The following is a 14,272-nucleotide window of genomic DNA, read 5'->3' as shown; positions in this document are numbered from 1 at the left end:
ACAGAGACGGCGAGTTTAGTCGCAAGATGTTGAGAGGATGAAGACGGTGAATTTTGTCGCACAGTAAAGTTTTTTTTTTTTTATGTAAGAGATGTCGAGTTTTAGGAAGAAGGAGCAGCTATATTGGAATCGCAAAATTGTCGTATACACAGTTAAGTAGGCGATAACGTCGTGTAAACGATGCGCCTTGCACTGTACCTTCATAAAGGGAAAGTCCTTCAGAAATTACGCTCAACTTAGTCTTTTCTAATTCAATTCCTTACACTTTCTTTTTCCGTTCTGGAAATCTCTAGGTTCTTGTCGAGTTTTGCTTTTCCCTACCAACGGCGTTGAATTCCTCCAGGGCCGTGTACCTTACACGTTGCGGTTAGCGCCCGCAGAGAGCCCAGCTGATCGATTTATTCCTTCAATTTTCGGTTTCGTAAATCGATCGCCTACCTATCACTTTCGTCTACGCGTCAGTGGCTCTTGTCTCCATATGACTACTATAGTCTAGCAGCGTTCATCCTGCGCCCAGCCTACTCTCAGGCTGATTTACTACTAAAGATTAAACAGTGTCACGCCCTTAGGGGATCCACCCGTTCTTGGGTCCTTGCCATTCATCTCGTCACTCCCTGTGTTATTTCCTGTTCCTGTGAGCACTTTTGACAAGTGCCACAGCAGACCGTCCGCCCATATGTCAGATGTCTCCTTTCTGATATTCTGTCCTGCAAGATGGCTGAGCCTCCACAAATTACAGCAACGCAACTGCCCCACCGAGTACTCAGCTATCCGTCCCTCTGTCCACTATGGACATCGTCGTGTTTCTCCTCTTGTTAACAACAGTCTTGACACCCAACGACACAATTTACGCCCCACCTGCACCAAACTGGTGTCACTTTTCTTTGTCAATTTCACTTGATATGTTCAGCAAATACATTGATGCATTACAAACTTCTCATAATGTGAACGTCATTACACGTTAGAGTCAGCCCAAAGAGGCACTTAACTTTCTTTGTTTACGTATTGATATAGCATATGCAGCAATTCATAATATTTGTGTAACTCATTTTTATATTTTCATGAACCAATTTACTAATGCATAATGCAACAACGCGTCTGGCGTGATGACACGCGTAATCCCACTTCTGACACCATTTGTTCGTCAGGATAGAAGTCAGGAGCGGAGGGCGTTGTAAAATGAAAGTTAATTGAGTGGAATGGACCCAGTTTATTCTTGTAATGATGGTACAGTGGTGCCTACGTAGGGCTGAGCAGCCCCAAGAGGGGTTGCCGTCTGCTCATCAGAGAAGCAGAGACTAGAGGAGCGACTACTCGGGGCCGAGGTCAGAAGCAAAGAGAGCGCGGAGCTGTTCCCAAGCCGCCCTCGCCGCTCCCGGCCGCGTCCCCACGTGATCACACGATTAGTCTCTGATTGGAGGATTGATTCCGCCAACGCGCCTTGCTAGTAGCATGCCCCCGTCAGCGCAACCAACCCGTGGGACTTGAGTCTGACCGAGGAGCACGTGGCAGGAATGTGCCGACCATGGTCTTCCGGCCAGCACCTTCCACCACAGTATGCCCAAGCCGGCTACGGCCGAACATTATGCATTGAAAATTTATTTAAATAAAATTTTGTTGGCAATGATCCCTCTTGGGGTGTCTCCTCCCTGCACAGTAATATGTTATTAGTAATACCATAGAAAATACAAATTCCTGTAGAAAGTAACATTAATTATATTATAGTTTGCACTATGTGTTTCGAAAGACTGTAACTCCATCATCAGATGAATTTATTTCAATTAATAATACATTGGTGTGTTGTATTTACGACTAGTCAGTAACCCTGCTTTTCCAGACGTATTTACTTCAGATACACTTGCTAAACAATACATCCAAGCCTTAGTAATTGACATAAACCCTCCTCTTATTGAGGGTGCTACAGTCCTCCGAAGACCATGGTCTAAAATATAATAATTGTGACGGGTTGCAGTAATTTGTTGTTTAAATTGATATTCATTACTGTCACGGTCAAGTGTGACCTAATATCTTCACATTCAAAGTTAATGATGATAATAATAATAATAATAGACATGTTACTAGTACTTCCACCGTGATTATTGCAGTGCGAAAAATTACCACTAACATTCTAGTAAGAGTACTGATCTCACAGTAACACCAAAGAACAATTATCATTGTATCACTACTCTCGTAATCTAGGCATCTTAAATTTACTTTACTTATCGGCTGAAAGCTGGTATGATTCACACAACCCATAACCTGTTTCGACGTATCTGTCATAGTGCTAGTCTTTTCTGTCTGATGTCACATAATCCGTCTGTACACATCATTTTTCACAGGCTCTCCAGTTGCTGTTTGTATTCTGACCCTGAGTTCAACTAAAGCGTTGAGGAACACGTATTTAACCTAAATTATCTATGAAGTGTTAATTTGTCTGCAGTGATAGCAGTATAACTTCAAAATTCAGTAACAATGTGAGGTTAACGCAAAGTAGTCGAGATACTGTAAACCACATGTACCTGAAGATGAAATGAGCAGCGGTGAAATGCTTAGTGGAATATCAATAAGCCAGACTGGAAATGGTTGCAGGAGTGAATCTGGTCTTATCAATAATTTTTATCGTGTCTTAACATTTTTGTAACTGGACGAAAGGCTAGGGTTTATCCGTAATTCTTCATTAGCTGTTAGAGATTTTAGTTGTAATAGTAGATTTTTCGTAACATGATTTGGTAAACATAAACTACTGACTCATAACAAACAAGAGCAATTTGCTACAGTGAAATTCTTCAGCAGCGAATTAACACGTATCATTTTTGCTGGATGGCAAGGTCAATGAGAACAACTCATGTGTAAATAGTAGTAAAAATGAAGACACGGTGGAAAGAAGAAAGGTGACGCCTGGGCTTATGAAGAATGTCCTCAGCCGCTAGAAGACTCTCGCAGGAAATGGTTTCTAAGACTGGGTGGATTCTTTGAATACGTTCTACTTCTCAGAGTCTCAAGGAGGAAACATTTTCAGTTATAAAACGTAGAGTAATTGAGACATCTACACCCTTCACGAGTCGCGAACTGTGTAAGCAATATGGGCTCTGGAAATCATATTTGTACTTATTGTGAGTGACAGAATATTCATCTCCATTGCATATTGGCCCTTATCAAATGTCTAATGGGTGGGCTATTCCAAATTATGTCATTTATGACTGACTGGTGTGGCATTTTCCACTAATCGTAGATTCTTTTACAATGCATGTGGTTTCTTTCCTGTTCCACAGTTGCTCCTCCCATCCTTAACGGCAGTGAAACCGAACTTCCCATTATATTAGTGAATTTTGTATCAGTATCGGATAACCACCACCGAAAACTTCCAATCGTATGCATTACTTTTCAGTTAAACTGTTAACTAATATTTGTGACTTGGGGCAAAGTAAAAGTTCCACTAACACTCAACGTGAAATATTACAATAACCTCTAGTGCTATTATGCCCGGTGTCCCTCATCCTGAAAAGAATATGGTCGTCTCCTTGGTAGCCGAACACTTTCGGCGCTCCTGCGTGACGTAACATCCGTCTGCCGCAGAGGATGGGTCTTCTTGTCTGTTGGATCCAAAGTTAAACTTTTTAGATGAAGCGTTCCATTACGAGTCAAGAAACATATTTCTTGTTCGCTAAATGGCCACTATGGGAAAAAAACCAGAGAAATAGGAATTAATGCGGAGGGTCACCTACACTCGTTCTTTATGCGCAAAATTCGCGAGGAGAAGCGGTAAATCGAAGTGAAGATGTTTCCTCACAAGCACGGCGAAAGGAGGCTTGCGAAGAACGCACGTTGAATCCGAATTACACCGACGGTATTTCGATAATTGTTCAGTTACCGAGTAATAAGGCAATTATGATTTGTTCGATTTGTTACCCAAGTTACCTTTGTACCTATGAAAGAATCCTCCAGTCACGATACTGTGGAAGGATCCGGTTTGTTGTAGCCGTCTACGTCGTGTGCAAACGTAATGTGGTTGCCTTGACCGCAGGAACAGCTCGGCACAGATTCTTTGTGCGACTCTTCCATTGCAGTCAGTCAGCCCGCACAAGAGGTGCACATCGACCAACTGCTTATCAGAGCATGCTGCTGTGTATCAAAATACCTTGTGGAGAAACAAACCCGAAACAGAACCGAGCAGTACCGAATGCAAGCTTGTGGGAGAAGCGTAAAGTGGGCATTCCGGTTGTCAACAGCAAGCAGAATGAGCCCATGAGACAAGTTTGTTTCCAAAGAAGGCACACAGCACATACCACCGACAGTTGCATTGTTGCGCAAATATTTTCAGTGCAATACACATATAAAGGTAAGCTGAAGGGGAGGGGTGTAAGAAGTGAAACGTTGTTACTGTGTAATGAAAACAGGAAGACCGCAGTAACTAATATTCAGAAGATATCCCTAAGGAACTTGCATAATTTTGTCGCATTTACAGGTGTAGAGAAAGATTCTGGCAATGTTAGCTCAGTCACACACTACTAAATTATTAAAGTAGCAATACTAAAATCCAAGGAACTGGAAGTTATTAACAACTTTTGCAGAAACCACACTCCAGTTATAAGAGTCGAAAGATATGACAGGGAACAAGTAATTGGGAAGACTGCAAGACAAGGTCGTAACCTACCCCACTGTTACTCAGTTTCTACAATGAGCAAGCAGTAAGGGAAAGCAGGGAGGATATGGGACGGGAAGTTCCGGGAGGAGAAATAAAAATACTCACATTTGCTAACGACATTGTAATTGCTTCAGAGGCAGCAAAGGACATGCAAGAGCAGTTGAACGGAATGGGTAGTGGCTGGAAAAGAAGTTATAACGTGAACATTAACATAAGTAAAACGAAGATAAAGGAATGTAGGCGAACTAAATCAGGCGATACTGAGGGAAAGAGGGTAGGAAATGAGACACTAAAAGTAGTAATTAATTTTGCCATTTGGGTAGTAAAATAATTGATGATGACCGAAAAGTAGAGGATATAAAGTGTAAACTGCTTGTAGCAGCTGAATTATAACTGAAAAAGAGCGATTTGTAAACAAAGAATGTAATCTGAATGTTAGAAAGTCCCTTCTGAAGCTGTTTCTCTGGAGTTTAGTTTTGTACGGAAATGAAAAATGGACGATAAGCAGTTCAGACAAGAAGAGAATACAAGCTTTTGAAATGTGGTGCTGTAAAATGAATGCTGAAGATGAGTTGGGGCCGGCCGGGGTGGCCGAGCGGTTCTAGGCGCTACAGTCTGGAACCGCGCGACCGCTACGGTCGCAAGTTAGAATCCTGCCTCGGGCGTGGACGTGTATGATGTCCTTAGGTTAGTTAGGATTAAGTAGTTCTAAGTTCTAGGGGACTGATGACCTTAGAAGTTAAGTCCCATAGTGCTCAGAGCCATTTGATTAGATGGGTAAATAGGACAACTGATGAAGAAGTACCGAATCGAACTGGGGAAAAAAGAAACGTATGCCACGATTTGATAAAAAGAAGGGCTCGGTTAGTATGGCACATGTTAAGGCACCAAAGAATCATCAATGTCGTAGTGAAGGCATAAACTGGAGGGTGAAAACTGTAGGGGGAAATCAGGACTAGTGCAAAGACAAAATTTATGACAGCTATCTCTAAATGTAGAAAAATTTAAGTTAATGCTGATGAGTAGGAAAAACAAACCCGTAATGTTCGGATGCAGCATTATTAGTGTCCTGCTTGACGCAGCCACGTCGTGTAAATACGAGGGCAGTTCAATATGTAATGCAACACATTTTTTTTCTCGGCCAATTTTGGTTGAAAAAACCGGAAATTTCTTGTGGAATATTTTGAAACATTCCCGCTTCGTCTCGTATAGTTTCATTGACTTCCGACAGGTGGCAGCGCTGTACGGAGCTGTTAAAATGGCGTCTGTAACGGATGTGCGTTGCAAACAACGGGCAGTGATCGAGTTTCTTTTGGCGGAAAACCAGGGCATCTCAGATATTCATAGGCGCTTGCAGAATGTCTACGGTGATCTGGCAGTGGACAAAAGCACGGTGAGTCGTTGGGCAAAGCGTGTGTCATCATCGCCGCAAGGTCAAGCAAGACTGTCTGATCTCCCGCGTGCGGGCCGGCCGTGCACAGCTGTGACTCCTGCAATGGCGGAGCGTGCGAACACACTCGTTCGAGATGATCGACGGATCACCATCAAACAACTCAGTGCTCAACTTGACATCTCTGTTGGTAGTGCCGTCACAATTGTTCACCAGTTGGGATATTCAAAGGTTTGTTCCCGCTGGGTCCCTCGTTGTCTAACCGAACACCATAAAGAGCAAAGGAGAACCATCTGTGCGGAATTGCTTGCTCGTCATGTGGCTGGGGGTGACAATTTCTTGTCAAAGATTGTTACAGGCGATGAAACATGGGTTCATCACTTCGAACCTGAAACAAAACGGCAATCAATGGAGTGGCGCCACACCCACTCCCCTACCAAGAAAAAGTTTAAAGCCATACCCTCAGCCGGTAAAGTCATGGTTACAGTCTTCTGGGACGCTGAAGGGGTTATTCTGTTCGATGTCCTTCCCCATGGTCAAACGATCAATTCTGACGTGTATTGTGCTACTCTTCAGAAATTGAAGAAACGACTTCAGCGTGTTCGTAGGCACAAAAATCTGAACGAACTTCTCCTTCTTCATGACAACGCAAGACCTCACACAAGTCTTCGCACCCGAGAGGAGCTCACAAAACTTCAGTGGACTGTTCTTCCTCATGCACCCTACAGCCCCGATCTCGCACCGTCGGATTTCCATATGTTTGGCCCAATGAAGGACGCAATCCGTGGGAGGCAATACGCGGATGATGAAGAAGTTATTGATGCATTACGACGTTGGCTCCGACATCGACCAGTGGAATGGTACCGTGCAGGCATACAGGCCCTCATTTCAAGGTGGCGTAAGGCCGTAGCATTGAATGGAGATTACGTTGGAAAATAGTGTTGTGTAGCTAAAAGATTGGGGAATAACCTGGTGTATTTCAATGCTGAATAAAACAACCCCTGTTTCAGAAAAAAATGTGTTGCATTACTTATTGAACTGCCCTCGTATGTGAAGGTAACATTGAAAAGCGATACGAAATGGGAGGAGCATTTGGGATTGTGGTAGAAAAGGTCAAGCTCTGTTTGACTCAATGCCCAGGCGTATCAAGGCCGTTTTTATGGCCAGATGTGGATGTTCTGAGTACTGATTTCTCAGGATCTTTGCACCCAAACTGCGTCAAAATGTAATCATATGTCATTTCTAGTATACTATATTTGTCCACTGAATACCCGTTTATCATCTGCATCTCTTCTTGGTGTAGCAATTTTAATGGCCAGTAGTGTAGATTTATTGCCAGTAGCTTCGAACAACTCGTGAATGTTACGGAGATGCTTCGGGAGCTCAAATGGAACTCACTGGAGAGAAGGCGGCGTTATTTTCTATCGAGAAAATTTTGAGAACCGGCAAATGAAGGTGACTGCAGAACAATTTCTTTAGCTTCAATGTACACTGCGCGTAAGGACCACGAAGATGGGATACGAGAGATTACGGCTCATATGGAGGCATGTAGACAGTTGTTTTTCCCTCGTTCTATTTTGTAAGTGGAGGAGGGAAGGAAATGACTAGTAGAGGTAAGAGGTATCCTCCGCCACACACTGTATGCTGGAATGCAGAGTATCGATGAAGATGTAGATCAAAGTGTCTTCTGACTGAAAGCCACAACATTGTGACGGCTTCAGCGTGTAGGTGTCCGCTCCCGGTAGCTGAGTGGCTCGTTGATAGTGTGCCTCATCGTTACACATGTGGAGATCGGATTATTAACTGGAGGTGGACCAGGGAGAAAATTGCTCAAATAACAAGAACTTCAGCAAACAATGTACCGACTAACATTTTCTTCAGACCTGAGGAAAGTTACTACCCTCAGGCAAAAAAAAAAAAAAAAAAAAAAAAAAAAAAAAAAAAAAAAAAAAAAAAAAAAAACGCAGTGATTTTTGTTAATGGGCAAATATACAAGTTATGTTTTTAACAATATTGGGAGCGATGAACATATTGAATACAAGATGTATATGGAAAATGAATTCGAGAAAATGCTTAAATATCAGAATCACAATAAGAAATATAGTAACATGCTCCGAACTGTCTTCAACAGAATGGGTATAGGTTAGGAACTGGATTCCTAGTAGAGAGGGAATGAGTTGGGTCACGTTCGCGACCCTAACCTCACCTGCAAGTCACACATGAAAAATAAATCAGTAGTACAGCAGATACAAGAATATGGCGACAAACATCTGGTGTCGGAAATAAAGGAAGATCTTGAACCCTATGGATGCGTTTAGAAGGCTGGACCTGACAAAAATAACAAGGCAGTGAAGTATTTTGCGATGTCGCTGTTCGGGACTTCTCTTCTGTCCACGTAATTTACCCTGGAAGGAACACACATCAAGGATTTACTGAATGATTAATTTGGGTCTGGGAAATAACGATGAGGAACCGGCTGCAGAAGAAGAAAATGTGCATGCTGAACTGTCACCAGTTGAAGGTGACAGTGTAGGTGCTAAATTGTGCTACTGCATTCTTTGAATGCTATAATTTATGACTGCAATTATCTTTCACCTTATTTATATCATTTCATCGTAGCCATTTTTGTTACTGTTTTTGTGGAATAAAAAAAAGTGCTCAGCGCCACAGACTGTCAATCCTAAGGGCCCGGGTTTGATTCCGGCTGGGTCAGAGATTTTCTCCGCTCAGGGACTGAGTATTGTGTTGTCCTAATCATCACCATTTCATCCCCATCGACGCGCAAGTCGCCGAAGTGGCGTCAAATCGAAAGACTTGCACCAGGCGAGCGGTCTACCCGACGGGAGGCCCTCGTCACACGCCATTATTATTATAGCATGCAGGTGGGCCGCAACGTGCGCTCTGGCGGAGTGTTGATGGTGTGTTGCATGAGTCTGCGTCGGGAGGTCTCACTCACCTCACTACAACATTGCGCTTCTCCCTCAAGGATGGGCAAACGCAAATACGTCGGCAGGTATTTCTGTAGCATTTGTCTCTGCAGAACCTGGTCCTGTGGGACATGTGACTCGGTACCTCTCGGGTGCTTGTCGAGCATCAGCTGGTCCAGAGCCCTCCAGCACCATTACCTGGGCGGCGGTGTGAGGGGCGCCCGGACGCCGCTATCGCGGAACCGCATCGCGAGGCAGCCGGGGCTCGCTCGTCTCCGCGCGCCCGCTGGCGGCTCGCGGCTCGCGGCCTGCTCATTAACATTCCTGCCCCCTCTCCCCCCGCGGCACCGCTGCTCGCGAGCATGACTCACGGCGCCGCGACTGATTGCCATCGTCGTCCCACGCCGATCGGCCGCCGGCCCGGCAGAATTAGCGGCCAGCGAAAACGAGTTCTAATACAATTAAGTCCGGCTGCCGAGATTCTCGAGAAACTCATTATCCTGTCAGCGCTGAGTGCACTCGCTTAGCCTGGCAGGCTATAAGTCTTTGCACTGTCGGCGGCAGAAAAATTACTCGCAGCGGGTTCGAATAATCATTGAATCGACTGTGCTTCTCGATGCGGCGAACGTAAACACGTCTTTTTTTACAAGGCTGCAGTCGTTTACAGGATCGTTATCAGTGCATTTGGATACGTCCGTGGCTAATAAAAGTCGAAGGCGTTTCCAAATGGTGTAATGAACTTGCAGTTTGGAGCATATGTGCACTCCGAAGAGGCCCTTGCCCCAAGACGAATTGTCGAAAATATTGGCAGAGTGGATAATAGGCAGGGTGAAAAGTATTTAAACCGACAAACTCTGGGTCATCCTGCAGACATCTATTTAAGGATCTAGGGATCCTCACAGTAACCTCACACTATATATATTCACTTATGAAATTTGTTGTTAATAATCCAACCCAGTTCAAAAGTAATAGCAGTGTGCATAGCTATAACACCAGGAGAAAGGATGATCTTCACTATGCAGGGTTAAATCTGACTTTGTCACAGAAAGGGGTAAATATGCTGCCACAAAAGTCTTTGGTCACCTACCAAACAGCATCAAATGCCTGACAGATAGCCAACTAACATTTAAAAATAAATTAAAAGAATTTCTAGATGACAATTCCTTCTACTCGCAGGAGAGCTTCTGTAAAGTTTGGAAGGTAGGAGACGAGGTACTGGCGGAACTAAAGCTGTGAGTACCGGGCGTGAGTCGTGCTTCGGTAGCTCAGTTGGTAGAGCACTTGCCCGCGAAAGGCAAAGGTCCCGAGTTCGAGTCTCGGTCGGGCATACAGTTTTAATCTGCCAGGAAGTTTCATATCAGCGCACACTCCGCTGCAGAGTGAAAATCTCATTCTGGAAATTCCTTCTACTCATTGGCTGAATTTTTAGATATAAATTAAGGGAAAAAAAACTTAAACATTAGTGTCATGCAGTATTTTGTGTAATTTTATATCTTGTACAGACATCTTTTATTAACCTGACACGTTCCACATCATTATGAAGTGTCGTATTCATGATCTATGGAACAAGTATTAATCTAATCTAATCTAATCTAATCTGGGTGGTTATAGGGGACATCAAAATAAATATTTTTCCCTAACGTCACTTTTTCCTATGAAGATTATTTAAACCGTTGGAGGCCGCATTACGCTCTTCAGTTGTTAGAGGCCGTATTACGATCTTCAGTTGTAGGCAACTGCTGTCCATCAGCGTAGCAGTGCATTGTCCCTCTTTCCTAATGGAGCGATACACCACGAGTGAGTACACTGATATGGTTGGCGCGCACTACGTAGCGCACCACAACGGATGAGCTGCACCGCTGGTTTATCAACAACAATATCCTAATCGCCGTATCCCGCATCATCCGACCTTCTCTGCTGTGTACCAACGTCTGCGTGAGACCGGGCCATTTAGCAGATTACCTGGACAGGGACGCCGTCGCACGGTAAGAACGCTGCAATTTGAGGAAGCTATCTTGCAGCATGAGGAGCGGGATCCTTCAGTCATCACTCTTGCAATTGCACGTCACATGGGAACGAATCAGACGAATGTAAGAACAGTCCTTCGAGAGTAATTGTTACGTCCATTTCAGTTGCAGCGTGTCCACAACCTGGAACCAGTTGATTATCCACCCAGAGCACAGTTTTCGCAGTGGTATCTGGAACAGTGTGAAATGCATCCTACATTTCCATCCTCTGTGTTTTTTACCGATGAAGCAACGTTCGGGCGCGATGGAGTCTTCAACATGCGCAATTTCGCATGTTTGGAGTAAGGATAACCCACACGCCACTGTTACTAGCGCTCACAAGTGCGGTTCTTCCTTAATGTGTGGGTCGGTGTTGTTGGGGACTGTTTAATTGGGCCGTATCTGCTACCTAGGCCATTAAATGGCAGCCACTATTACAATTTCCTCGCCAGAACATTGCCAGAATTGCTGAAAGACATCCCGGTCCCTACAAGACAACGCATGTGGTTCCAACATGACGGGGCGCCAGCACATTTCAGTCGTCGTGTGCGTCGATTCCTGGACAGACGGTTCCCAAAAACGCGGATTGGGGGAGGTGGTCCTGTACCATGGCCTGTTCGATCTCCAGATATGTCCCCTCTGGGCATTTTTGTGTGGGGAGAGATGCACAACTCCTATTGCATCAGAAGAGGATCTGCTTGCCCGGATAGTAGCAGCAGCAGGAACAATTCAGGACACTCCTGGGGTTTTTGCCCGTGTCAGACAGAACATGATCCGACGGTGTAACCTTTGTTTACTTGTCAATGGAGGCATTTTTGAAAATATACTGTAACTGAAATTGGGTTGTGTTAATGTGTTGTCTCTTGGTCATAAAAATAATGGAAAAGTGTTTCTTGGTTTAATTAATTTGCCGCCAGAGAAATTTTCCTTGGTGTCCCCTACAACCTCCCAGAGTTTGTCGGTTCAAATACTTTTCACCCTGTGTTTAACAACTATACGGAGGAACCAGACTCGATCTCTAGCTAGGTATTTTTCCATGGTGAGACAATTGGAGCGTGGTTCTCGTAACTTGTGAGGAGGCACTAGAAATCTGGAACCTAACTGGTCTCCGAATGGACCTTTAGCGAACACCTAAACGAGTTATTCGAAACGGCAACTGAGCTGTTAACTTGTTCAACCACCATACGCAGGAGCCGCGGTTCGATCACCAGCAGTGCTTTTTTCCTATAGCGCTGTAAATGGAGTGGCTCCAGGCAGTCTTGTAATAAGTGAAAGAGGAAATGCTGCTACGGTTTTAGAAGCCAGATTAAGACAGTTCGACCAATGACGCTTAATAGTAGCGATCTATTGCCCTGAGCGCTATCTTCGAGTTCAATTTTTTCTTAGTTTATTAGTTTATAAAGTGTAAGGTATCAATACTACACCACTGGTTGTACTGTAAACGTGCAGCTCACTCTTGGTGAAAGCGACGACCCACTGTAGCACAGACTTCTCGAGACGTCGAAAATGATAAGCAGCTGTCCTGATAAATGATCGCTCAACAGCATACAACTCGTTCGAGAATGATCGGAACGGCATCAAAAGCGCTCACACCTCGACGTAGTTCGGTAGGATAGTGTTCACGTTAGTGTGTAGAATGTATGCGACTGGCGATATACCATCTGACTTTCGGAAAAATGTCATCCACACAATTGCGAAGATAGTTAGAGCCGACAAGTGTGAGAGTTATCGCACAGTCAGCTAAACTGTTCAAGCATCTAACTTGCTGACAAGAATAATATCTAGAAGAAGGGAAAAAATTTGAGGATCTGTTGGATGACCACAACTTTCGCTTTAGGAAACGTACAGGCACCTGAGAGGCAGCTATGACGTTGCGGTTGGTAATGGAAGTAAGACTAAAGAAAACCAAAACACGTTCATAGGATTTGTCGACCTGGAAAAAGTGTTCGGCATTGTAAAATGATGCAAGGTGATTGGAATTCTGAGAAAACTAGGGTAAGCTGTAGGAAAAGACGGGTAATATATAATGTGTACAAGAACCAAGACGAAACAATAACAGTGGGAGACCATGAACGAACTGGCCTTTTTGAATAGGGTGTAATACAGGGATGTAGTCTTACATCCCTACTGCTTCCAAGAAGCAGTGACAGAAATTTAAAAAAAAAAATGATGCAAGTGTGGCATTAAAATTTGTGGTGAAAGTTTATCAGTGATATGATTCGCTGATGTTGTTGCTGTCCTTACTGAAACTGAAGAGAACAACAGGATCTGTTGAATGGGATGAACAGTCTGATGGGTACAAAGTATGGACAGCGAGTACATCGAAGAAAGACGAAAGCAATGACAAGGGCAGAAACGAGAACAGGGAGAACTTTAACGTCGGAATTGCGGATCAGGAAGAAGACGAAGTCAAGGAATTCATCTAGGGAGCAAAATAACCCAGTACGGATACAGCAAGGAAGACATAAGAGGCACACTAGCTCTGTCAAAAAGGGCATTCCTGGCAAAGAGAAATCTCCTAGTATCAAACGTAGGCCGTAACTTGAGGAAGAAATTTCTGAGAACAGAAGCAAACTGAAGCATTTGAGATGTGGTTCTACCTAATAAGGTAGGGACTGAGGAGGTTCTCTGCAGAATCGGCGAGGAAATGACTGTAACGAAAAAAACCGTTAAGACCTCAGGGAATAAATTCTATGGTCCTAGAGGGAACTGTAGAGGGTAAAAACTGTAGAGGAAGACAGCAAGTAATTGAGGACGTAGGTTGCAAGTGCTACTTTGAAATGGGAAGGTTCTACGAATAAAGACGAGACGCGGACAGAATTGGAGGCGACAGAGGTCTTAGGTTAACTCACCACACTGAGTCAACAAGGAAATCCGGAAAGGTGCTCGAGTTCGCCAACAGAGCACAACGGGGCCATATCACACAACACTATGAGCACTGAATTTCTGAAACCGACGCCATTAGCCTTGTGCGACATTCGAATGTTGCGGCTAAATATCTGGCGAGGTGCTAATACGCACACGACATCTGAGCAGTCTGTTACAGGCAGATGTGCAGTGTAAATGGACGTCGCGAGTTAACCGACACTGAACATGGGAAGACGATGGGTGCAAGACGAATGAGTCATCGCACATCGGAAATTATTTAATAATTAGGGTTACATAGACTGTGTCAAGAGCTGATCTTGAATATTGGGGAGACAATATTACCAAACGCACGAACTGCTGCATGGAACAAGAAAAAGTGTATGACGGGCGGTCACCTCGTCGGCAGTGCAGTCATACCGTGCGAGTGAGGTTCTGC

General features: G+C 44.2%; 1 non-coding gene across 1 annotated transcript; it reads left to right on the top strand.

The window, feature by feature from the left end:
• Positions 1 to 10,215: 10,215 nt before the first annotated feature.
• Trnas-cga (transfer RNA serine (anticodon CGA)) lies at positions 10,216 to 10,290 on the top strand. Its single transcript has one exon. It is a non-coding gene; the product is annotated as a tRNA-Ser (tRNA).
• Positions 10,291 to 14,272: the final 3,982 nt, after the last annotated feature.

This window comes from Schistocerca nitens, chromosome 5 (assembly GCF_023898315.1).
Source record: "Schistocerca nitens isolate TAMUIC-IGC-003100 chromosome 5, iqSchNite1.1, whole genome shotgun sequence".
NCBI lineage: Eukaryota > Metazoa > Arthropoda > Insecta > Orthoptera > Acrididae > Schistocerca > Schistocerca nitens.
This window is presented reverse-complemented; position numbering and strand designations above follow the sequence as displayed.